The sequence below is a fragment of the Cimex lectularius genome, unplaced genomic scaffold (genome assembly GCF_000648675.2).
Source record: "Cimex lectularius strain Harlan isolate CLEC.00 unplaced genomic scaffold, Clec_2.1 scaffold272, whole genome shotgun sequence".
NCBI lineage: Eukaryota > Metazoa > Arthropoda > Insecta > Hemiptera > Cimicidae > Cimex > Cimex lectularius.
Window position 1 is genome coordinate 545,284 of NW_019392910.1, and position 24,717 is coordinate 570,000.

The 24,717-nt window shown below is 33.4% G+C and overlaps 1 non-coding gene across 1 annotated transcript; it reads right to left on the reverse strand.

Annotated features, from left to right (window-relative positions):
• Nucleotides 1–24,208: 24,208 nt before the first annotated feature.
• Trnah-aug lies at nucleotides 24,209–24,281 on the reverse strand. Its single transcript has one exon. It is a non-coding gene; the product is annotated as a tRNA-His (tRNA).
• Nucleotides 24,282–24,717: the final 436 nt, after the last annotated feature.

A 24,717-nucleotide genomic window follows, 5' to 3' on the forward strand; every position in this document is an offset into this window, starting at 1 on the left:
AGAGAGAAATAGTGATTGATATATTAAAAAGTGATAGTTATAGAGAGTGAGTGAGAGAAAGAAAAGAAGAGAATATTCGTAGATAGAAAAAATATAAAGATAATTATAGATGGTGAGCCAGAAAGAGAATAGAATGAAATGCAAATAGATAGATTAAAGTTTGTAAATAGAAAGTGTGGCAGAGGGAGATTGACTGATTGATTATGCTTCATATTAACATGCAAAGGATTTAGACCTTTCTACCATTTAACGGGAATAATACATTTTTATTATACATCTTTTTGTATTCTATTTTGGTATACTTCAGAATTGGTCTTTTAGAAATATACTTTGAGATAGATAGCCGATAAATGTAAACTCAGCTTAATATGAAAAAAAGAAGACCAATTCGATTATGTAATTTTGGTCAAGAGTTTTGTTGAGAAAACAACACAAAACTGCGACAACCGGCGTAGCTTTCTGCCTAAACATCGTGTAAACATAAATTAATAAACGTTACATTTTGTATTTAAAAGAAACTGTTATTACAAGTAAGAAACTTACAGAATTTTTCAATTGTAACGTACGCTAGATTTTAAATAATAATTGACCAGTGTACCATTTCTACAGTTAAACAAAATAAAATAAAACTGCTGATTGGGTATATGTTAAAATGTATTATTGCTTTTTTATAGAAAAATTTAAAAATCTAGGCCCAGTCAGTTTAACACAAAAAACAAAACAAAAACACGCGAATAAAGCACCAACCTTATCATAATTGGTTTAAATACAAATTAGCCTACTAAAAGATGTGATTGATTATCTTTTAAAAATAATTGTAAATAATACATATTTGCTACAGATTTTGAAACCCAAGTAGACTGGAATAGTCAGAGCTGAGGGTCTAGATTCGTTGTGATGTTACATTTATTGTTTTTTGCTATGTGTAGATCTCTTGCTTTCGAGTTCCAGCACGTGATTCGATAATGTTGCTCCAGGTCGGGAACTATCATTGCCGTCCAATCTTCCAACGTCATCGCTTCTTTTGCTTTACATTTTTTGTGTTGTTGCGGAAAATTATTATTAAATTTATGTGATTTAAATGTATCACGACAAATTTGAAAATTTTAATAGTTGAGAACAATTTATTTTTAGATTTTGAATAGTTTTATAAGGATAATCTATGTTGGAAGTTTCTTTCTTGTAATAACTTTTTTAAAATATAAAATGTAAACCTTATGATTCTTCCTTCTTGAAGGTGGGATAATAGGTCATCTCCAAAAAACCACAACCAGTTTTTATCCACAACGTTTCGGATTTATTTGAATCCTTCCTCAGGTGAGTTAACGCCTGTACACAGAACAAATATTTTTTACATTTTTATGTCAACATGGTTATCATTGTTTCTTCACTACTTACAATGGTTAAAAAAGTGGTCGTCAGTCATTAATATTTTATAACAATTTATTTTTAAAAAAATATTGACATGTTGACATAAAAATGTAAAAAATATTTGTTCTGTGTACAGGCGTTAACTCACCTGAGGAAGGATTCAAATAAATCCGAAATGTTGTGGATAAAAACTGGTTGTGGTTTTTTTGAGATGACCTATTATCCCACCTTCAAGAAGGAAGAATCATAAGATTAACTGTTGAGGTTAAAATGTAAACTATTTTTACTTTGGAAACATGTACAATTTTGGGCCCTGAGGTTGGCCTTGTAGTCGAAAGCTAGCTTTTGTAACTATTTTATTTGTACTCTATACACATTTGAACATATTACAAATGTGGTCACAACCTTTTTTTCAAATGGTCACAGCACAAACACTAATGGAACCCGGATGGCTCTGGAGGTTAGTGTGACACTTTTGGCATCAAGTACGGATCAATTCTTTGAGGTATAGTGTGGTTAGTGCGTAGTAAGACGTGTTGATGATTTGGCTGAGGACGTTTGGTTGAAAACATTGGATGCACTGGATATTGGATGGCTTGGCAGAACCTCACAATCCCATTCCCAATGTCCGAAGTGATCGCAGTAAAGTCTTTTTAAGGTTAGTTTAGTGTTGAGGGTCAAGACGGATTTCGGTCGTAGACGTTGGCCAAGTCGTCTGTTAAGTTTCTCTCTCAAAGTATTTGACTTGAATGGAAATCGGTATCATTTTCTTGATGATGTACAGAGAGGGTAAAACAGTTTTTTCAATGCGAAAGTACGCTAAGTGCATTGTTTTTATTCAGCCTTGTCCTACACTTTTTGAACAAGTCTTCGATAAGCTCAAGGTTTTATTGAATGTTGGAGGTAGCTTGGATAGGAGGACAGAATCGTCAAGGTATCGTCCCCGTACACGTGCTGATGGTATTAGGGTGTAAATCTAGGTCAACAGAATAAAGAATGGGAGCGAGAATTCTCCCTTGTGGGAAGCCGGCTTGTATCTGTTTGACCTCCGAGAACTCGTTGCTGCACTTCACTCGGTCGGTTAGATACGATTTCAGGATAACTTAATAAAGAGTGGGTAGGAACCGTTCGAGTTTATAAGGCATACCTGGGTGCCAGACCCTACCAAAGCCCTAACGGGAGCCGAATTGGTGAGAAGGAATGATTTTCTGTGCATCTAGTCTGTGAATTAAGCGCTTTAAAAGCAGTCTTTCGACTATTTTGGATGTTGAAGGAAGAAAACTGATGGGTCTGTAATAGGATATTTGGTTGGGAGGTTTGTGAGCTTTAGGAATGAGAATAACAACGGAATATTTCCATAAGAGATGATAATGAGTAGGCCGTCAGATGGCATTATAAAACAATAGCCTTTTGTAGGAGGTTTCTATGTACGGTGGAGGTAATTAGTTCATGCTCTTTAGTTACATTATATGTTAATGATTATGTTTTTACAAAATAGTTTTAACATAAGAAAGTAAAGAAAATTAATATAGAATACCTCATACCGCGGTGGCCTAGTTGGGGTGTCTGCATAGAATTAGTTATGCTATGGGTTCTGGGTTCGAATCACGGTATTGCCTGTGGGTTTTCAATCGATGATGGTATGGAAAATGTATTTTAAAATCGTTGGATTCTCGCCAGAGACTCTCAACGGGCAGTTGGGCGTTAATCCCTCTTTTATGACCAAACTTTATCTACTCGTTTTTTGTGTTAATTATTTTGCTTTTAGGAAATTGTTGTTAAGAAATTATCAATACAATAATGTATTAAATTGTCATTACAATAATGTTAAGAAATTCACTAGTTTTCGTGGTCCGCTTGACCAATTAATATTTTTCAATTAATTAAGGTTTTTAAAGTGTTTAAGTGGGGTTGAGATGGGAAGTTAGTATCCGAGTTAATCGAAGTCACGATAGCTCAAGAGGTAGAGTAGTAGCGTATCTAGCCGAAGGTCGTGGGTTCGAATCCCGCTCGTGACATTGACTTTTTTATCTCAATAAAAACCTTAATTAATTGAAAAATGTTAAGAAAATTTTTTCACGCTAACTGTTCTGGGTTCGAATTTACGCGGATTTTTTTATTTTTTTAGGATTTTTTAGTTGAAATTAAAAAAATTGCAAAAAGGAGGGAAAATTCAAAAGTGGGGTTGAGATGGGAAGTTAGTATCCGAGTTGATCGAAGTCACGATAGCTCAAGAGGTTGAGTAGTGGCGACTCTAGCCGAAGTTCGTGGGTTCGAATCCCGCTCGTGACACTGACTTTTTTATCTCAACTAAAAACCTTAACTAAATGAAAAATGTTAAGAAAATTTGTCACGCTAACTGTTCTGGGTTCGAATCCACGCGGAGCCCATAGGCTTTTTAATCGATGATGGTATGAAAAAAATATTGAAACTGTTAATTGGTCGTTAAGCCCTCCTGTATTACAGGAATTACTACACATTAATATAGAATTTGTTTATCTCTAGTTGTGACACATATAGTTTTAAATAAAAATTATTTATCATTCAATTTATCAATTGTCATTTCAGATTTGTGTCAAAATATTCACAGGGTGATTAAAAATTGATATACTTAATTAGGCAAGGAAGTTATGAAACAAACGAACATCTACTGCGATGAAATAAATCTAAACAATATCCCGGACAGTTATTTGGCTTTTTCTTCACAATTAAAGTAAAAAAAAGTAGATTTTCTTCACTTAACAAGTGCACAGTGTTTTTTCTTTTTTTGAACACGTCTTTTCAAGACGTCCAAGAAGGAGTTTTTCTTTTCAAGTGGAAAAAGTAAGTAACTTAAGTAGAACACTGTTGCCGTCCTAACCAGACTTGTTATTGTTGTCACTTCAAGACCCAACTCGAGTGGGAGTTGCCGTTTTCCCCCCTTTGAAAAATACGAACAATAAATCTCGACGGTTTTTGTTTAAAATTGGAAGTTCGAAGACTTTTGTTTATTTTGATTTAAATTAAGTGAGAAATGTTTCGGCTTGAAACCCGCGAAAGGGGCATGGGCTAAATGTGAAAGTAGGCAGGAAAGCCGTTCGGTGACGTCCTGTTTTCATTGTCCGCCGGCTTATTTGTAATGTAAATTCGCAACTGCAGTTACACAAGTTCAATAGCTCTTCGGGATCGAGGGCGAGTAGCTTCTGTCCCGGAATACCAGGCGGAATGCCAACAGACACCCGTCCTTTCGAAAATCCTGTTAATTTGTTAAATCTGACTTTAACGTTTATTGAATTTGGCCGCGGCTACGCCCGGGGAGAGAGACAAGGAAGTAAACAACTTTTATTCACGCTTGTTAAATATTTATCAACCGAATTAATATACCATAATGCACGGCGTGGTAAATAAATTTTGTGAAGTTTCCCTCGGCAAAATAAACACCGGTGTCAAAGAGGCACTTATTAATATTGCCTCAGCTAAATTTTAAAACGTAAACCAAAATCCGATGTTTATTAAAACCGTTTGTTTATTTTTTGGAGGAAAATACACGTTTTTCCATGCGGCTAATAAAAAATATAGAATATTAAAAAGGGTCATTAAAAAAGAAATATTAAAGTAAAGGTCTCATATACTTTGTATTTCTTAAAATTAAAAGAAAAATACTTAAACCTTAAAACGCAAATTTTTTATTTGCTGTTAATACTGACAAATTATTTCCAAATAAAGATAACATGTTTATTAACAAAATAATATCTTAAAAATAAGCATTTTAACTATTTTCTTAATAAAAAACAATAAAAAAATCATATTATTGTCACTAAATTGACCTTGGGCTTATCTAAGCTATTAAAGACGATGTCATGGGGGCGCCGGTGGCCGCAAGGTTTAGTCTTTGACACGGCGCTCATCACTGTAAGGTAAAGGTCCCGGGTTCGAATCCAGCGGCCCTGCATTCGAATCCGACATACTTACAAATGGACTTTTTTTCAAAAATACCGGCACCCTGAGGGTTTATATGACCTATGCTGTTGCGAACCCTCGTAAAAAAAAATAATAATAAAAAAAAAAAAAAAGACAATGTCAAACTCTTTTGATGACGTTAGGCCTTAGATTTGTAAAATTTTCTTACTTACGAACAAAGAGTCATGAAAAAGAGATGAATTTTAAGCGATATCCATTAAATACTTGCTCTTTTAGTGTGGTTTTATATCTAAATTTATAAACGCTTGTTTAAGAGACATAAATCACTGGGGCCATCTTTACCTTGCAACTTATGCTAATGGATTTTAACCTTCGAGGTGTCGCGTGGGATAGAAAGTTAGACTAGCTATTTTTTAAAAATTAATTATATTTATTTATTGGTTTATTGTTAACTTATTTTACAATATATATAATATTTATTGTTCATTATGTGTGGTGTTTAGTCACTGTTAAGTAATGATTATTTGAAGATCGTGAGATGCGGTCTGGTATGACGTAGGTTTTAGAAAAACATTTTTTTTTATCGTGCCAACGTTTCGATCTTTATTGAGATCAACTTCAGGGCTCAAAGTGTTTGTTTTCTGCGTAGATGTGTGATGATGAGAAGAACGAAAAACATGGGATTCTATGAACAACATTTCAACAGGGCATTCTCATCACGACCCACAAGAATGTCACATCTAGGCAGAAAAAAAAACACTTTGAGCCCTGAAGATGATCTCAATAAAGCTCGAAAGATTGGCACGATAAAGACAATGTTTTTCTAAAACCTACGTACCAGACCGCATCTCACGATCTTCAAATAATCATTGTTCGTTAGTTATTCAGATATCGTGAGATGCGGTCGGGTGTGATGTAGGTTTCTGAAAAACATTGTCCCACCCCCACCCCTTCAACATCAAACATATATAAACATAAAACAGCAAAATCTCACTGTCACTCTCAACACGACACGCAAGGATGGCACAATTACACTGAAGACAAACACTTTGAGTGAGTAGAAATACTTTGTTTGAATATAAAATATATTTTGCATTGTATAAATTCACTTTTCCACATCCTAAATGGAATTGTTAAATGTAAACATTGTTTGTAAATCCCAGGCCCTGAAGATGATCTCAATAAAAGATCGAAACGTTGGCACGATAAAGAAAATGTTTTTCTGAAACCTACATCACACCCGACCGCATCTCACGATATCTGAATAACTATCGATTAACGGTCACTAATCTCTACACATTGTTCGTTATATTTATAAAAAATTAATCGTAAATTGCAAACTACTTATATATATGTACTGTATAATTTTTACAATTTCACAAAATTAGGGAAACCAAAGATAAATCGAACAATTAAGTATACACAAAACTTTTTTTTTACACAGATAATACGATACAGAGTACATTACAAACAGTACTTTTCGGAAAAGATAGTTCTACTCACAGAGGTTTTAGGTAGCTATTCGAATATCAAATACTCATCGTCACGCAGAAGTATAAACACGTGTTTCGACGTGAATTGTAGTATAAGCTTGTAAATCCACTGGAAACGTGACGTTCCCAAGAGCAGCTGGTTTTTCATACCGCTCAATTTTGAAAGGCAAAAACGCGGATACACAACTAACTTATATATATCCAAATATATATTGTAAGAGAATTAATTTTAAATTAAGGATTAATTTGTGTATCGAACATTATTTAAGTTCAATTTTAAAATTGAGGGTAAAGCAAAATCTATTATATTATTTATGGATTTATTTCCATATTTAATTTTCAATTTTTTTTATTTCACATTTTTCAAACCAATCTATTTCCCTCGCTGTGAAAAGTGACGGTAAAGGAAAATCTATTATATTATTTATAGATTTATCTCCATATTTAATTTTAAATTTGTTTATTTCACATTTTTCAAACCAATCTAGTTCTCTCACCTTGCTCAAAGTTTAAAATTGAGGGTAAAGCAAAATCTATTATATTATTTATGGATTTATCTCCATATTTAATTTAAATTTTTTTAAATTTCATATTTTTCAAGCCAATGTAGTTCCCTCGCTTTGTTGAAAGTTTAAAATTGAGGGTAACGAGCGGGATTCGAACCCACGACCTTCGGCTAGATACGCCGCTACTCTACCACTTGAGCTATCATGATCTCGATCCACTCGGACACTAACTTCCCATCTCAACCCCACCTTTTAAATTTTCCCTCCTTTTTGCCATGTCAAATGTCGTGTAATCTATTTGATTCTCGGCGACAAATGAAATGGCCACGGAAAGCTTTAGTGAAGATATACTTCATTTAACTTTTAAATTTACTACGTTTCGTGGTCCGCTTGGCCAATTAATTAAGGTTTGTAGTTGAGATAAAAATGGCAAAAAGGAGGGAAAATTCAAAAGGTGGGGTTGAGATGGGAAGTTAGTGTCCGAGTGGATCGAAGTCACGATAGCTCAAGTGGTAGAGTAGCGGCGTATCCACCTGAACGTCGTGGGTTCGAATCCCGCTCGTGACACTGACTTTTTTAACTCAACTAAAAACCTTAATTAATTGAAAGATATTAATTGGTCAAGCGGACCGCGAAAACTAGTCAATTACCGTTATATTAGAATCTTTAACATTATCTAGCATCAGGCATCTCTGAGTGTAGTCAAATGGCTGAATTATTTCACACATATAAGAATGAATAGATAAATAACATATGTAGTAAAATATTGTTGATAAGAATATTTTTAGCTGGTAATAAAACAGCAAACAACTAATTTAGTTCAACCCACGACCTGTTGTTATGTTATTTTACTCCAGTGTCATTCAAAAGGTCGGTCACTGCCACTTTAAACGTGTCGATTAGCGTTTTCCTCCCGGGAGTCTTCCAGGACGCGGACAAATCGAATAAAGCTATTTGTGATGAACCCTTTTCACGGTTACATTGGCCGTTTCCGTTCCAGTTCGGTCGTTAAGTCGTTATTCCTACCCCGAGAACACTCGAAAAGATGTGGGTCATTGTCAAGCGGATAACGACAAAAACCGAAAAAATGGCGAAGAAAAATGTCTCGGCCTTTTTTAAACGTAGAAACAAATTGTTTATACTAGTTGGAAAAGCTGAACTATAATGAATATTCGGGTTTATTAACCTTAGGCCCTTACGATAAAAAAAGGTGTTAGAATACAACGCAGTTCCACTTGTTAAATTTGAGCGAAGGATATCTACCCACTGATATAATTTATTCGTTGCAAGTAAAGGTCAATCGGTGAACGAACTTATGAATAACTCTCTGTCTAGATAGCATGTATCGCCGAACATTTGCCGATAATTAAAAAGTAAAGAAAGAACAACATTTGGGGAGAAACTCTTGTTAATGATTATGAATGAGCTATTATACTCATCGATGGCCCTGAATTTCCCCCATCGCGATGTCTACTTCCTTAATTAGAATTCAATTCTCACATTATAAGTGTGCAACATTCTAAAATAATTTAAATCACTATTTCTTTAAAATATTTTACATTTTGATTTAAAATTGACTAAAATCATGGTAACTATCTTTGATAAGCAATAAAGATTTTAGAATGTCTATATCTATAGCTACAGCTTACTCAACAATTGCCCAATATCTCATAGTTTACCATAAAACATGTAAGAACATTATTCTTGATTGATTTTGAGTCGTTAAGATTTTCCTTTTTTGTCTATTGCGTCCGATCTCAGCTAGGGGATTTTTTGGAAAATTGTCGATTTTTTTAAATTATAATAATATTTATTTATATGCTGTGTATTGTTCTTAACAGTTTAAAATCCTGTGCAAAACACTGCACTGCATGCACTCAGTTTGTTATCGTCGTTTGAGGCGGCTAGGAGTGTTCTTAGGATGGCGAGTATTGGAGAGGGTTTGCGCAGTAGGGTTAGGTTGGATAGAAAGATTGGAATGAAATTTGACAAAGCGGAACCGATTAAATTATTTGACGAAGGGAATGTTAAGGTCATTGTGGATAGTGAGGTTTGTGACGTAGGAAGGAGTTTGGATGATTCTTCTGAGGACTTACTTAGATTTGTTGGATGTTAGATGGCTTGGTGCATCCCACAGTATCGCTCTGTATGTGTTATTTTTTTCCTAAAATTTCTTCAAAAAATTTCATTCAAATATCTAGATAATGATTATTTGAAGATCGTGAGGAGCGGTCTGGTGTGACGTAGGTTTTAGATAAACATTTTCTTTATCGTGCTACGTTTCGATCTTTATTGAGATCATCTTCAGGGCTTGTAGTGTTTGTTTTCCGTGTAGATGGGTGTGTGACCCAGTGGGTCACTAAACACCACACATACTTATCTAGAGTTTTATGTTTATTGGAGCAGTCTATTTTTGTAAACGTAAAGTTATAAAAAAAGACAAAAGAATCGATTTTAGAAAACCTCATGGAAAAACATTGACTCGTGGATTTCTATCCTAACGTTACCCTAAACTTAACATAACCAAACAATAAAAGAATCAATTTGACCCTAACCATACTTCACCTTAACCTAACCTACCTACCTTAATTTTACCTAACCTAACCTTACCTTTAACCTAATTCTACCTAAATTAACTTTACAAGCCATAGCCTTAATTCTACTTAGCCTAACATAACGCGTCCCTAAATATAACCCTATCTAACCTAGCCCATCCCTAATTCATCCTGACCGTTTATAATCTTAACCAGTGCGCGTTTCCATAACAAGAAAATGTTGACCCAAAATGGTCAAAACTAAATTACGTACATTTTGACATGGCAAGTGCCCAGTGTCCCAGTGAAATTCTAGTTGCGGCAAATTTAACGAGATCATTTGAACCAAATTCTGAACCTACCTAACCAAGTGCAACACATCCGTAACCCTAACCAAACTTAATCGAGCCAATTCATAACCTTAACTTAACAGTTCCTAATATAACCTAGACCAACCCGTGCGCACTCGCCGATAACACGAATTTATTGACGAGAAATGATCTCGCAAAGAATCGTGTATCCAGCATCCAGCCCAAAAACAAATTTATCGTAAAATTCTAACGATTTATTAGATTTATTGACATGGTTAGTGCCTGTGGCCAACTCATATGCGAGTTGCAGCAAACGTATTTCCGTTTTTAAGTAAATGTACGTCCAAAATGAAATCATCGGTACGGGACAAACATTAAAAAAAATTCATTAAGTGCAACGTTGTAGTGATCTACCTTAATGAAGACAAGAGAGGAAATGAATACATGAAAATTCTTTGTAATCGTAGAGGTTCAAGCAGGGATTCGATCGCGAAAAAACGCCTCGGAAAAATATTTAAACTGGAGAATTTTGTGGACATAATGCAGTACCCATAATGAAATTATCCTGAAAGAGAAGCAGTATATTCATTTATACAATCTTGGTATATTAATACCAATGAATGTATTAAAAAGGAGAGAATTTTTGAAAAACTACGATCGCTGTTTAAGGAATTATATACATTTATAAAGCTGTATGATGTAAAAAATGTATAATGTATAAAAGCTGTTTTATTTAGATAGAACCCATATCTGATTACTAATAAATTATAAAAGGAATCAATTTAACAGCAGGATATCGTATGATTAATTAATTTTGTACTATTATTGAATTCAGCCTTCACAATACCGACACTTTCATCCTGTTCAAATTCCGGGCAGAAATTAATTTTGGAAGGGAATATCGTATGCTTTGCAGAACTGGAAGGAACTTTGCTTTTATATAGAAAAACTTTTGGATATCAAAATTGTTTCGGATCAATAACTGTAATTCAAGTGAATTAAACGATGTTAACCAATCCGTACATCAAAAGATCCCTACAACTGGCAATAAGAAGACTTGGTATCGAAATAAACCTAAACAAATTAAACTTCACAACAAAGCCTGTTTTAACCATTTTATGTTAACTCCTAATTTGATTTTTATCATTTAAGAATAAAGAAAGACGTAAGAAGCAACAGTTAAATTAATATAAACACCTAATAACTACACGTATGTGTAAAACTAATAAATAAATTTTAGGATTTGCTAAAATTATGAAAGTTAACAATTAAATCAACAATGTTCGAATTAGTTTTAAAGCCATTTTTCCTCGTAAATAATTGATTCCATTTCAAGCCGGGGCTTTGTCAGCAAGGAAGCTAAACAAATGGCTTGGGAGTTGACATACCTTGTTTTGGCAAGGTTGGCTTGGGAGGTGGAACTGTTTGATTTTGACTTACAGGGCTGAGAAAGCTTCGAAGCTCGTACATACTATAACTAAATCAAAGGTGAAGTTTATAAATGGGTAAGAGACTTTAACAATTAATTTTCTGTTCTGACAGTATTTAATATTTTTGAAACATACAGGGGGTTACTTTTTTATTTTTATGAAGATAAACCAACCTAGTAATGGGGTATAAACAACTACAGTCAAAAAACTTATATATGTAATACCTATCGGTATTCAAGTTAACTCAATTATAAATTGTTGTTTCAAATATCGACAAAAAATAAAAGTTTAACTAGTAGAACTGGAAGATTATTCCAATATGACTGAAAATGGAGAAAAACATTCACAAAGATTTTCCGTTAAATTGTTTAGATAAAAATAAACTATCAGTAAATATCGTCGTATAGTCGTAGTATTATTACGTATTTGGCTAAAGAAAGAATAAGTGATTTTACAACACAATACAACTTTTGCTACAAAATAAGATTGACTTCATAAAATAGCTTCGTTGAAATTAAGTAAATTACAATATGTTTGAAAATTAAATGAAAACTAACTTCGATGCAAAAATTAATCTTTTTTTTTTACTGAGGCTTCCGACATCTAGGTCATTTCAGCCCACAACTAAGTCTATATTTTATTTACACTTTCAAACACTACATTCATACAAATAAATACATTCATACACATAAATACATCCATACAGTACACTCATTCCGTTTGGTCGGTGGAGTACTTGATATTCCTCCACCGACCTATACTCAAACTAATCTAGATTGGGGTCGATGGAGTACTTTTATAAATATTCCGCCAACGACTCCGAACACACACTCTTACGCTCTCAACGTTCGAAGGGCGATGATGACGTTATATTTCACCCTCACCCCTCGCCATTCACGCTAATAAATACATGCACTCAGACAAAACATAAGACATATTATATACTATAAAAAACCCAACTTCCCCTTAAAAGCGGAACAGGGGACCCAGAAACTCGCTGCAGTACTGGAGTACCATTTTCAGATTGGATGGCATGCCTGCACACTCCCTGTAGGGAGCCAAGGCATGACATATTTCCAGTATGTGGGACACATCGAGCAACCTTTCTCTGCATAAGGGGCACCTGCGCGGGCTTTGGCCCAAGAGCAGGTGCCCGTGTGTCAACCGCGTATGGCCTATTCTTAATCGCGTAAGGACGATTCCTTGTTTCCGGCTCAGGTTCTCGGGGGCCATCTACGTGTGACAATTAGAAGAAAGAGATAGAGGCAGACAGACAGTTCTTTCTTAAAAAATATTATTTTACAATTCTTAATACCTATTTATTTCATATCCATTCCTAACACGGTAAAACAAGTAACAGCTGAGAAAGAATGAACTAAAAAAACATAAGTAAATAAATTAAAATAAATTGATAAATAAAACCCCTAACCCTTCGTAAATGAACAAAAAAATTTTACTAGCAAAAAATGTTAACTTAAGGAAAAGAAACTTACTCATAAAAATATAAAGTAAAAATTAATAATAGGGCAAAAATACTGTGAAAAAGTACATTTTGACAATAAATTTTGCGCATTTCAATCAATGTCTCTATATTCATAGTTTGTATGTGTTTATAACGACATTTCCTGTTTACTTTTCGATTTCGAAAGCATAAAATTCAAATTGACATGTGGTAATGAAAATAAAATAATGAAGCCGTAAACGGAAAAACATCGGTTTCCGGAGCGTACAATAACAAAACCCAAGGGAACTGATCAGAAACCAGGCGTCGCTTTGTAGATAATTGTAATACATTCCAATAATTTTTATCGGGTTGTTCTTAAGTTATATTTAATTAAGTTTACTCAATTGAATCCTTTTAAACTAAGATAAGTAGTGGGTAAATAAATTTCTTAACAAGAAGAATAAGTTAAGAAGTTTGAACATCAACAAATGAAAGTTTTAAAATTATGCTTTCGTATAGGATGACAACAGTTATTTTGTGATATAATTAAACGATTAAAATATTATTAGTGTTTATCACCCATGCCAGGATTATTAGTGGTCGTATTTTTGCATAGGGTAAAATTGTTAAATTCCAAGCATTATTTCGATGGGAAGAAACTCGGAGATTTTTTGGCATCAGTCTAACAGCCACAGGCAGATTATAACTAGGAGGTAAAAACCTCTTATTAGAACAGTTGTGACGTCTGCGAAGCAGTTTTGTGTTATGGCCAAGGGGAGTGAGATGATCATGAAAGTTTGAGGACGAAATGTCTTCAGAAAGACCTCTCATTAAACGACTACAGATAGTGAGATCTAATACAACTGCCACAAAAATGGCAGGCTTGGTGGTAGGATCTTGGATGGCTTACCGAAATGAGGAGGTTAGGTGGAAGACGACCTCAGGAAGATGGAAAAAGTGGACAGAATTTGTCTACGCAGAGGGAAACAAAGGCCCAACTAGGGTTCTATATAATTTTAAATTTTTAAAGATGTGGGTAGTAAGAATGAAACTAAAACTATTTTCCATATAAATTCAGTGATTACGAAAAAACGCCATTCTGGAATTTTAAACAATGCCTAACACCATGCCGCACAAAGACAATAAGAGTTGCAGTGAAATAAGAGAAAGTTCAACTTTGTACATAGAACGCAGGCCGGCTGAAATTGCAGGATGTTTCGGCCTCGCGACAATAAAAGCGACGGGACTTGGGTTTCGCCTATATTCGCACCGTAAACTCCGAGGTTTCCAATAAACGGACATTCCTTAACCGTTTTCCACGGCATTCGTGGAAATCCAACGCCGTCACCTGTACATAAAGTCAATTTTCACTGCTTCAAACTTCTTCACATTCCACTTTGCCACTCGAAATTCATCCCAACCCGACTTTTCACATCAACCCGTCTGATGGGCACGAGAGATCAATAAATGCAATTACTCAGAATACAGGTTCGGCCTCAAATATCAAAATTCAATCATGCATTTAAATATGTTTTTCATGAATAACTAATCTGGCTGGTTTTAGCCAGTTTTAATCTAAATTTAGAAAGGCAATTAATAGTTTTGTCTCTCGGTTGAATAAAAGCGCTGTTTCATTCTTTTGGGACATATGCCAAATGTACAAGAAACTAAGCCACTTAAACATAAATCATCACCCAAAGCAACAGTGAGCCTGGCAACACGAGAATCCGTTTTTTCTCTGATTTGTGTGAAATAATAATTCTTTTATATCTTTGTGTGGTAGAACACCTTTTTTCCTTTGAGTTACGCGAGAAAGATAACATGTAATATCGTACAAATCAAAAGGTTCTAAGTTGGTCCCAAAAAAATTTCTTACGATTTTGGACCCACCTGAATATGCGTGTTAAAGTTAAATATTCAAATAATAGTTAATTTTCAAAAGTTAAATAGTGTGATTAACAATAAACAATCAGCACTTCCACTTTGTCAAAGCTAGCTAGGGTGAATACGCACATAATTTCTCTCGGTCTAACNCTTTATTTATGTTTTTAACTGTTAACAACCAAACAATACTTACTCTGATTTTGTCCAATTCTGCCATTCTCGGTTAATCTTCGTTTTTGTAATTTTTTAAATCTTCCTCCATCTCATTTGTTGTACTCTGTATAACGGTATTTTGTCACTGCTGCATCTCACTTTCACTCACTCTCTCTCTTTCTTTCTTGTTCGTTATTATGTTCTATGACGGTTTTATCGTCTTATATCATCATTCCTTTATCTTATTCTGTCATTTTATCTTGTTATCTCCTTCATTCTCTTTCCCAACTTATCAATTATCACTCTATTTTGTTTTCTTCTCTAATTTTCTGATACTGTAATAATCACACTGGTTCACTTTCTTTAAATTTTTTATGTATGTATCTATGTTTTTTTAGCTGTTAACACTCAAGCCATCACTTGCTCTGATTCGATACACTTCATCTCATATTTGCCTTTCTTTAACTGGCTATTTTTCTAATTTCTGCGTCTGTTTTCACCTAACAATGCTATTTATCTATTTTTGCCTCTCTCTCTTTATGTCTTTCTCATTCTCACTCACTCTCTCCCTCCTTCTGTCGCCCACTCTCTCTTTCACTATCTGTTTATGTCTATTTTTATTTATCTATTCGTATATACCCTTTCTCCTCTAACTCTACCTATCTATCTATTTATACATTTCTACCTGTATTTATCTTTTTATCTGTATCACTCACTTACAACGTGTTTATATGAGGTGTGGCAATTTTGAAAAATTCATAAAATTGTCTATAAAAGATACATATTTGAAACATAATTAACCTTTTGAAATGTTATTCAAAAATTATTCCACAAGTTCAGGCAAATGAAAACATAAGGAATGATCGAAGAGGAGGAATAAATTTGAAGAGGAGGAAGCAATGGGAATTTACCTACCAAAGCACCCAGTTTTCTGTTTTCCGGTGATTTTTTCTCCCTTTCGCTCCCGTTGCTCCTTGAATACCCATTTATCTTTGTTGTGTTGCGGGGGTGTCTATGTATATCAAAGGAAGGTGAACTCGGCGTAGATAGTCGTCAAAAGGGTGAAAATTGCGTCTGCACAAGAGGCAGGCTTATTGGTTTCTCGACGGCTGGAGAAAGCGGAAACCACTGTACAACGTATGATCGGCGAGGTAAAAATGAAAAAAAAGCTTAACACGCCTTTTAAAAAATATTGGACAATAACCCCCTTTGTTATTGTTTTCGAATCCTTATTGTTATTTTGTCATATATTGATCGTAAAAAATTACATTAGGCACATAATTTATACATTGCATATTGGATACCCTAATTTTCAAAGATAATTTTCTCCCTTTCGTAATTGAAAGTAATTTAGTCTTGGCACATTAGAATTCATTGTACTGCGGATCTGCTGCTCAAAACTGCCTCGGATGTACAACAGGCGTAATTCCGTTATTAAAGTAATTAATACCTCCTAAAAGGCGTGTTATTTGTACAATAAATAACAAATAATTTATTAGTTACGCATCCCAGGAACGACGGTTATCTGAGAGTCGTACGTTAAGCTGACAAGCAAGGACATTGCTAGCTAATTCCCTTGATTATACTATGCCATACCGAGGATTATCTAAGGCCTATTAACCTGCGATCCCGGTTCAGCCGATGCACCAGATGTATCACGTTTCTCCTATTGTTTATGACAGACGGTAATGTGTTAGTATCTTTATATATCAACATTGTTAAACGAGTTAAAACAGAAAAATTAAAAAAAATGCAGCAAACATATTCAAGGAAGGTTGTATACATTCCTTCCCTAATTCCGGACTTCTGGGTTGTCCGTGATCCGAAAATTAAAAAGACAAAAAAAGCAACGTTTTGACAAATTACAGTGAACATTCGGGCAAATAAAGCTAGGAGATTGAGCACATTCTAAAGATTTATCTAAAAAAAGATTTTTCTCTGAAAGGATTATTTTTTTGTGATTCCAGCGGTTCATTTTACTCTCCACCCTGCTCGTGCCTTCTTTTCCTTTACATTATTAATCAATGTAATTTCTCCCAGGTTTAAAACAATAGAACGATCCCTGTTCGATGTACGGCCGTCCGGAAAATGGGGCTGGAAAAATTACATTAATTTTAGTACTTTTAGCCATTAAGAAGACACACGTTTTTCTTTTTCCCTTCTCTCTCTCTCGCTCACGCTCTCTCACTCTCTCTCTCTCTCTCTCTCTCTCTCTCTCTCTTTTTCTTTCCCTTTAAGGTATTTATCTACCTGTATACAGGGTGTCCTGTGAACAGATGTCAATAATTTAAGAGACTATACTATGTGTCAAATTGAACTAAAAACTAACTATTGTCCAAAATCTGATTCTAAATTGTATTTTAGATATGGTTTTCATTTTTTACAAACTTTCATAGTTTTATTCCATAAGTCCTATGTTAAACCTACCGTAAATTTGGGTACGAGAAGGTAAATAGCGTTGGAAATTCAATGGGATTACTTTTTGTTTTAAATTGTAGTCTTAAAAAAATAAAATAATCTTTCAAATTTCTGAAGTCCTCGTCTAAAGTCAAAGTAAGATTTTCTTAATCCTGTAAATAATGACCATGGCCCTTACATTTTACGGAATTTTTCCCTCCAGCCCATTAATGAGACGGTCTGGGAAAAATTTACTTATTTTAATAATGATCGTTTATTTATCAATGTAAAATTAGCGTTTAATTGCAAAAAAATTTATTTTTTGAGTAAAAACGCTTTAACAATAGTCATAACATTGAAACTTTTATTAAAAAATTATGATAGTAATACAACGTTAGCAAAACAGACACTTTGGTACAAAATTGAACGGAAATACAATACTAATTATTTTTTAATAGAACTTTCAATATTATAATGACTAAATTGTTTCAACAGTTTTTATCCAAACAAAATGAAACTTAACATTCTTGATAACAGATCATTGAAAAGTTGAAGAACGTATGTTTACAGGTAATTAGTAGTAGCAAGATGTCCATAAGGGGTTATATCCGTTAGTATATACAGAAAATTCCACTTAAAATTTCAGATAGGAACTTCAGAAACTTGTAAATATTTATACAATTATGTTGTTGGTTTACTTAAGACGATAAAAAAATTCATAGCATAGGGTATTTAAATGCTATTTCTATTAGTAACATAATACCAGTAGGTAAAAATTGGAAATATCTCAAATACAATTGACCATAAACGGTCTTAACTCTTTTTTGCACCGTGGCTATTTTGCCTCCAGTCTATCTGCTGTATTTGTTTCCTCATTCGCATTTATCATTTTTTGTCATTGCTGTGTCTTACGTTTTCACATTGTATTTGTATTCAGTGATGTCTTTATAGTTAATTTGTTGAGTAGAGTAGTTTGTTAAATAGAATAGTTTCAGTGTGTATGTTTGTTTTATTATTTTCTTGATCCTGTTTTTCAATTAGTCGTTATTGTGTGCTATATTATTATTGCGTTTCCGTATATCTCTTGTCAGTAGTACTTAGTCTGTCATTTTGAGTCAATAATAAAAAGTTTCTATTATTTAACATTCGATTATTCTGTTTGTATATGGTTTATAATGGATTGACATTGTAATGGGAAAAACGAGATCTGTTAAAGAGTCGTTAAGTTTAAAACGTATGTGTCTCACTTGTTGCTGGGAGGCTTAAATTCCCATAGATCGTACCCAGCGTCAACAATAAATCCTCAGGTTTCTATCCCTCTTGACTCGAAATTCTTTTTACCTTACTTAACTCTTCCAGGTTACAATTTCTACCTTTAACAATCCAATAAGCCAACAAATACTGAAGTCCAGTCACTGGGGGTCTTTTAGGGCTGCATTCTGTCTACAAATACAGTAAAAAATGACAATTTTATAAAACTAAAAATTCTTCGCAACTTAAACGACATATTCCTAGGAAATTAATTGTAACATAAATTAAACACATTTCTGTCCTCTGATAACTTTAAAATAGCTTTCAAAACTATAAAACAACTCACGCACTTTTTTCTAAAATTAATATTCCCACACCAGCAACAAATAAATCTGACATAATTTACAAAATCAATTGTTTAAATTGTCCGACAACTTAAATGGGTATTACATCCAAATATCTGGATAAGAGAGCAAAGCAATACATGTGTTATTGCAAAAAACCCAAACAAAATCCTACAGCACTGGCTACGCACCATTTGAACACAACAATATAAACTTTTCTAGCATTGTATAAATTCATTTTTTTCACATCCTACATGCATTTGTAAAATTTAAACCATGTTTATGAATACCAGGCCCTGAAGATGATCTCAATAAAGATCGAAACTTTTGCACGATAATGTTTTTTCTAAAACCTACGTCACACCAGACCGCAACTCATGATCTCCGAATAATCAATGACTAACGGTCACTAAACACCACACATTTATAATTAGTAGATGTGAGAGGGAAGAGAGACGCGTTAGAAAAACAGATAGATAGCAAGATAAATAAAAAATAAATAGACAGCTAGATAGATATATGGAGAGAGATAGGTAGAAAGATAGATAGATAGAGAGAAAGAGAAAGAGAAAGAGAAAGAGAAAGAGAAAGAGAAAGAGAAAGAGAAAGAGAAAGAGAAGGAGAAAGAGAAAGAGATAGATAGATAGATAGATAGATAGATAGATAGATAGATAGATAGATAGATAGAGAGAGAGAGAGAGAGAGAGAGAGAGAGAGAGAGAGAGAAATTCAAAATATACTTCATTTGTTAAAATAAATTTTAAGGTAGATAGATAAATTGATCAACAGAAAGGGAAAAACCAATATCAAAGAAGAGAGAAGTATGAGGAAAATGGTGAAAAATATAATGATTAAAAAAGTCAAATGAGCGACAAACTGAAAGGGATATGATTGATTTTGATTTATGTAAAATTAGATTTCTTGAACCTTTGTACAAATTAGCCCGAATAATAACCTTTACTTTATAATTTTTCACTTGACTTTGTTGGTCTTCAGAATTTGTATTATTTTTGTTATTTTACATATACACTTCATTTTTTTACAACCTTCGTGAAAGGTTAAACTTTTTATTAAAGTTATTACAATACGAAACATAATGTTCATTAAAAAAAAAACAGTCATACAAATACAAAATTAATGAAAATACTGAGAGATAAGAGACAAAACTGAACAGGAAAGGTGGCAAGATCGAGAATTTCCAACGTCTCTCCAGTGTACAATATATTGTTTTTAATTAAACCCGTTTTCTTCCGGTCTGAAGAAAATAAGAATTTTCCCTTCTAATAACTGAGGATTTTTTACAAAAATCTTGAAAAATTTTTGGTAAAATTGATTTACAAAATAATTACTCAAGTATTTAGCCAGTCACTAAGACAAATATACAATATAATGGCGTTTGTTTCGGTATAACACACATACCTTAATGTTATATGTTTTGAATATTATTACGAAATAGTAATGTAATACAAGACTGATCATTATGATAATTATGAAAGAATATGTTTTGTTTATTTCATTTGTGTGCTATGTTTATTTCTTTAATAACGTCTTAATAGTTTTGTATAAATTTTTATTTGCGAGGTACTAAGATTCAAATCAAAATGTATATTCTGATGTATTGCTACAACTAAGATTATAGTTGTTAAATGTTGGTAGAATTATAGAATTTCAATTGTTTTACATGTAAAAAAACGTACTGATATCGAAACGTGTTTGATTGAGTAATCTCGGAAAATCTTTTAAAAATCGTATCAAGCAGTTACATAATTTTATATTTGAAATAAAACTGCCAATTCGGGTAAAGTTCAGCGTGATATCGATTTGTACGTAAACCCTTTTTTTAAAATGAACATTCCCGGAATGAGCGCACAGCTTTTCTCATAATTGGAAAATTATGTCGGTGTCAATTCGCCCGTGATTCACGTGCGGTCCGGGTAATTAAGTCCAAAGCACGTCAAGTATGGGCGAGGTGGTGTTTCTTAATTTTCCTCTTCAGTACCGTTACAACTCGTGAAATCCGTCGTTTCACTTTAACTCGTGCTTTGAAACGTAAAAACGTTTCTGTTAATCAATGAAATTAATGAAAGAAAAGGTTTGAAGACATAATCTGATTTTCTGTTATTAGTTTTAACGTATTATTCATTTTTAATCAAATTCAATATTATGTATTAATGTGTGATGATTATTGACCGTTAATCGATATTTATTTAGAAATCGTGAGATGCGGTCTGGTGTGATGTAGGTTTAGAAAAACATTTTCTTTATCGTGCCAACGTTTCGATCTTTATTGAGATCATCTTCAGGGCCTGGGATTTTCTAAATAAATTATGTATTAAATTTTCAGTAAAAAATATTAAAAAGTTAAGATGATGTAACAAAATATTTTCAAGTTATTATTTTTTTAATTACATATAACATCATACATGCATACGCTCCTATTATTTTTTTTATTTATTATTCTTATGTAAATTATTAAATAAATCTAAAACAAAAGCCATAATAGTCGGACAGGAGATTCAAAATACATTCCACTTATAATCACAAGTTAATTAAACAGAAAAACGAGCTATGTATGACTACAACCCAAATGAAAACAGTTCAAACGTAAAAAGAAAACATTGATCAAGTCCGACGTCCAATTTAACAAATTTCAGCGTCCCACCGACGCCAGTGGGCCGACCATTTGATTTCTGAGCACTGTTTTCGTTTTGTCAATCAGTTTAAAGTCCCAGGTTTTTTATAGACAGCTTTAAAAAACAAAGCTCTAACTGTTTGAAAACAATTTAAACTTTCCTGTAGTGAAATATAAAAGCTGTTTATTTTCTCAGCCCTGATGCAACCGGTCACAGTAACCCTCTCGTTAAAGTGGTTTGTTTAGTAGTGCTTAGTTAGTTAATTTAGTAGGACGTATAAGCTTTTGAAACGTGAAAAAATCGTGTCGGCACTGTTTCGCCTGACCTGGGCTCAAATCCAAAGCAGGCCTGCCAGAAGATATTTTCGGAACGACGGATTCTCTCGGATCACATTATCGCTAAATTGAAACGCAATTGATGAACGAATGGCTGAAACTTTTAACTGCGTACTATTTAATAACTAATACTGACCTGAAACAACAGTAAGTGCAATGCGTTGTCTAAGGTAACCTAAATAAATCGTGACTGATAAAAGTAAAAGTAGTGTGAAGGACAGAAACAAAGGTCAAAAAGTGTGTGTGTGTGTGTGTGTGTGTGTGTGTGTGTGTGTGTGTGTGTGTGTGTGTGAGAGAGAGAGAGAGAGAGAGAGAGAGAGAGAGAGAGATGATGATGATGATGATGATGATGATGATGACTGATGACGATGAACGCTTTATTTATCAAACACACAAGATTTCGTCTCAAGGACCGTTATTACATCTAATGTGAAATACAATGATTACTCAGTTTAACGTACTTCTAATTTATTAAACATTAATTACATCGAATAACCTTATTTTCGTGGTCAATATGTCCATCTATTCGTTTAAATTGAACTTTTTCTTAAAATTGCTTATTGTAAAAAATATTCTAATTTACATAACAATTGAGAAATTAAAAAGCAAAGTACTAATAAAATAAAATAAGTTAACAAAATTACTTATCAATACAAAACAGTACAAATCATGAATTATAAATTACCAATATAAATCTACAAATAAATCTTTACTCACATNGAGAGAGAGAGAGAGAGAGTGATAGTTAGAGAAAACAAAAAGGCAAAATCTAGACAGATACGACAATATTTCTTGAATTTTTAAACGTTAGTTTTTGCATAGATGGTTGCAAAGAAAGAGGGAAAGAAAGAGAGTGTAAAAGTGAGATGGAAATAAGGAGGGAGAGAGACAGAAAGAGTAAGAATCAACGAGGAAAGAAATAAATAGGAGAAAGAAAGTAAAAGGGAGAATAATTTTTAAAAAATACGAGTGACAAAAACCCGCAGGAAATAAATATCCAGTTATAAAAACAGATAAATATACAGAGAGAAGAAAAGAGACAAAAGTGAGTGAGAGAGACAGAGGCAGTGTAAGACATAAAGAGCGAAAGAGAAATTAAGGGATAACGAGAAAGTCAAAAAGATATACAAAAGATAATCACGCTATATTATTAACTTAATGTATCTCTATATTTGATCTTTTCATCCTCTGCTAAATTTCATATATTTTTATATAGTTGAAACACAAAGAGTAACAGTAACTTTATCTTTCGTCAACAAACATATAGAAACACACCAAAATGCATACACAAGTTCACTTATATTTTACTTGGGCTTTAAAGAGTGCTTTAAATAGTGTAACATTGCTATTGTCGATGTTATTACATTCAATAATGACAAATGTTATAAATGCTAGATAGATTTATTTATCTACTGACAAATCCAGCGGTTGACTACAACAATACAAACAACTGACATTTAAATCTTCAGCGTTTTACCAGACCGGAGATAAACTGGAACGCAACTTTACCACCCAGACAGCTCAAATAAGAGGAGTGGAGGTGATCAATTTCGTCGAACTGCTGTAAACACATCAACCAGACAATGCGACTTCCTAAACTACTGGTTGATATATGACCCTACGGCTTTGATACAGACCCACCCCGATTAATTAATTTACCATAATATAATAGCGCAATGTAAATTATGTTGTCGCTACGATTACAACATACAGAAAACATAACTTATTGTTGCAGAGAACGCACTGTCACTACACAAATTTAGTTGAAGTTAAACAACTACATGAGTACCGTATTTTACATGCAACCAAGAAAAGGACAGTATTAAAAAATAGTACTAAAAACTTATTTAGAATTAGGTTTGGGTGATAAGATCTTGTTTGGAGGTCATATGGAGCAAAAACATCTTTTTTGGCTGTGCCTAGTTTTCGGTGGTTTATTCCATCATAATCTAGGCCTGTTTATTAAAAATCCAAATTAACTCAAATGCAGAGTAACACAGTATTACGTTGTCATGTTTACTTGACCCATTGTGATGAAGAGAAGAGAATAACAAGGTACATGTGAATAATTCAGAATATTTATACGCAACATCTACAAACAGAATCTGAATTATATATAAAAGTGTATATTTATTAATTTGAACAATTAAAGTGAAATAGTTAATAATAAAATTTACCTAATTAATCTTTATGTAAGGTATTGGTTGAGATAAAAAAGTCAGTGTCACGAGCGGGATTCGAACCCACGGCCTTCGGCTACATACGCCGCTGCTCTACCACTTGAGCTATCGTGACTACCAGCTATCTCGCTCTTGACACCATTTTTAATTTAAGTCACGATAGCTCACGTGGTAGAGCAGCGGGATATTTAAACGAAGGTCGTGGGTTCGAATCTCGCACGTGACACTGACTTTTTTATCTCAACCAATACCTTACATAATGATTAATTAATTGAAAAAAGTTATTTGTTCAATCGGACTACGAACTCTAGTGAATTTAATAAAATTTACTTGCAGCTACTGCCTTGAATAAAATTTTGTATGGTATTTGATCAATTCTTACAAATAACGGTGAATCGTTCATTTTTAATCTGTCAGGTAGTCAGGTACAAAGTATAGAAAACTAAGTTCTCAATTAAGACTAGAAAAATACTTGAGACTAATACTTGAGTGAATAATTCATTAAGCTTAAAAATCAGACTACTACCTATCGAACAACCAGTAAGCATGTT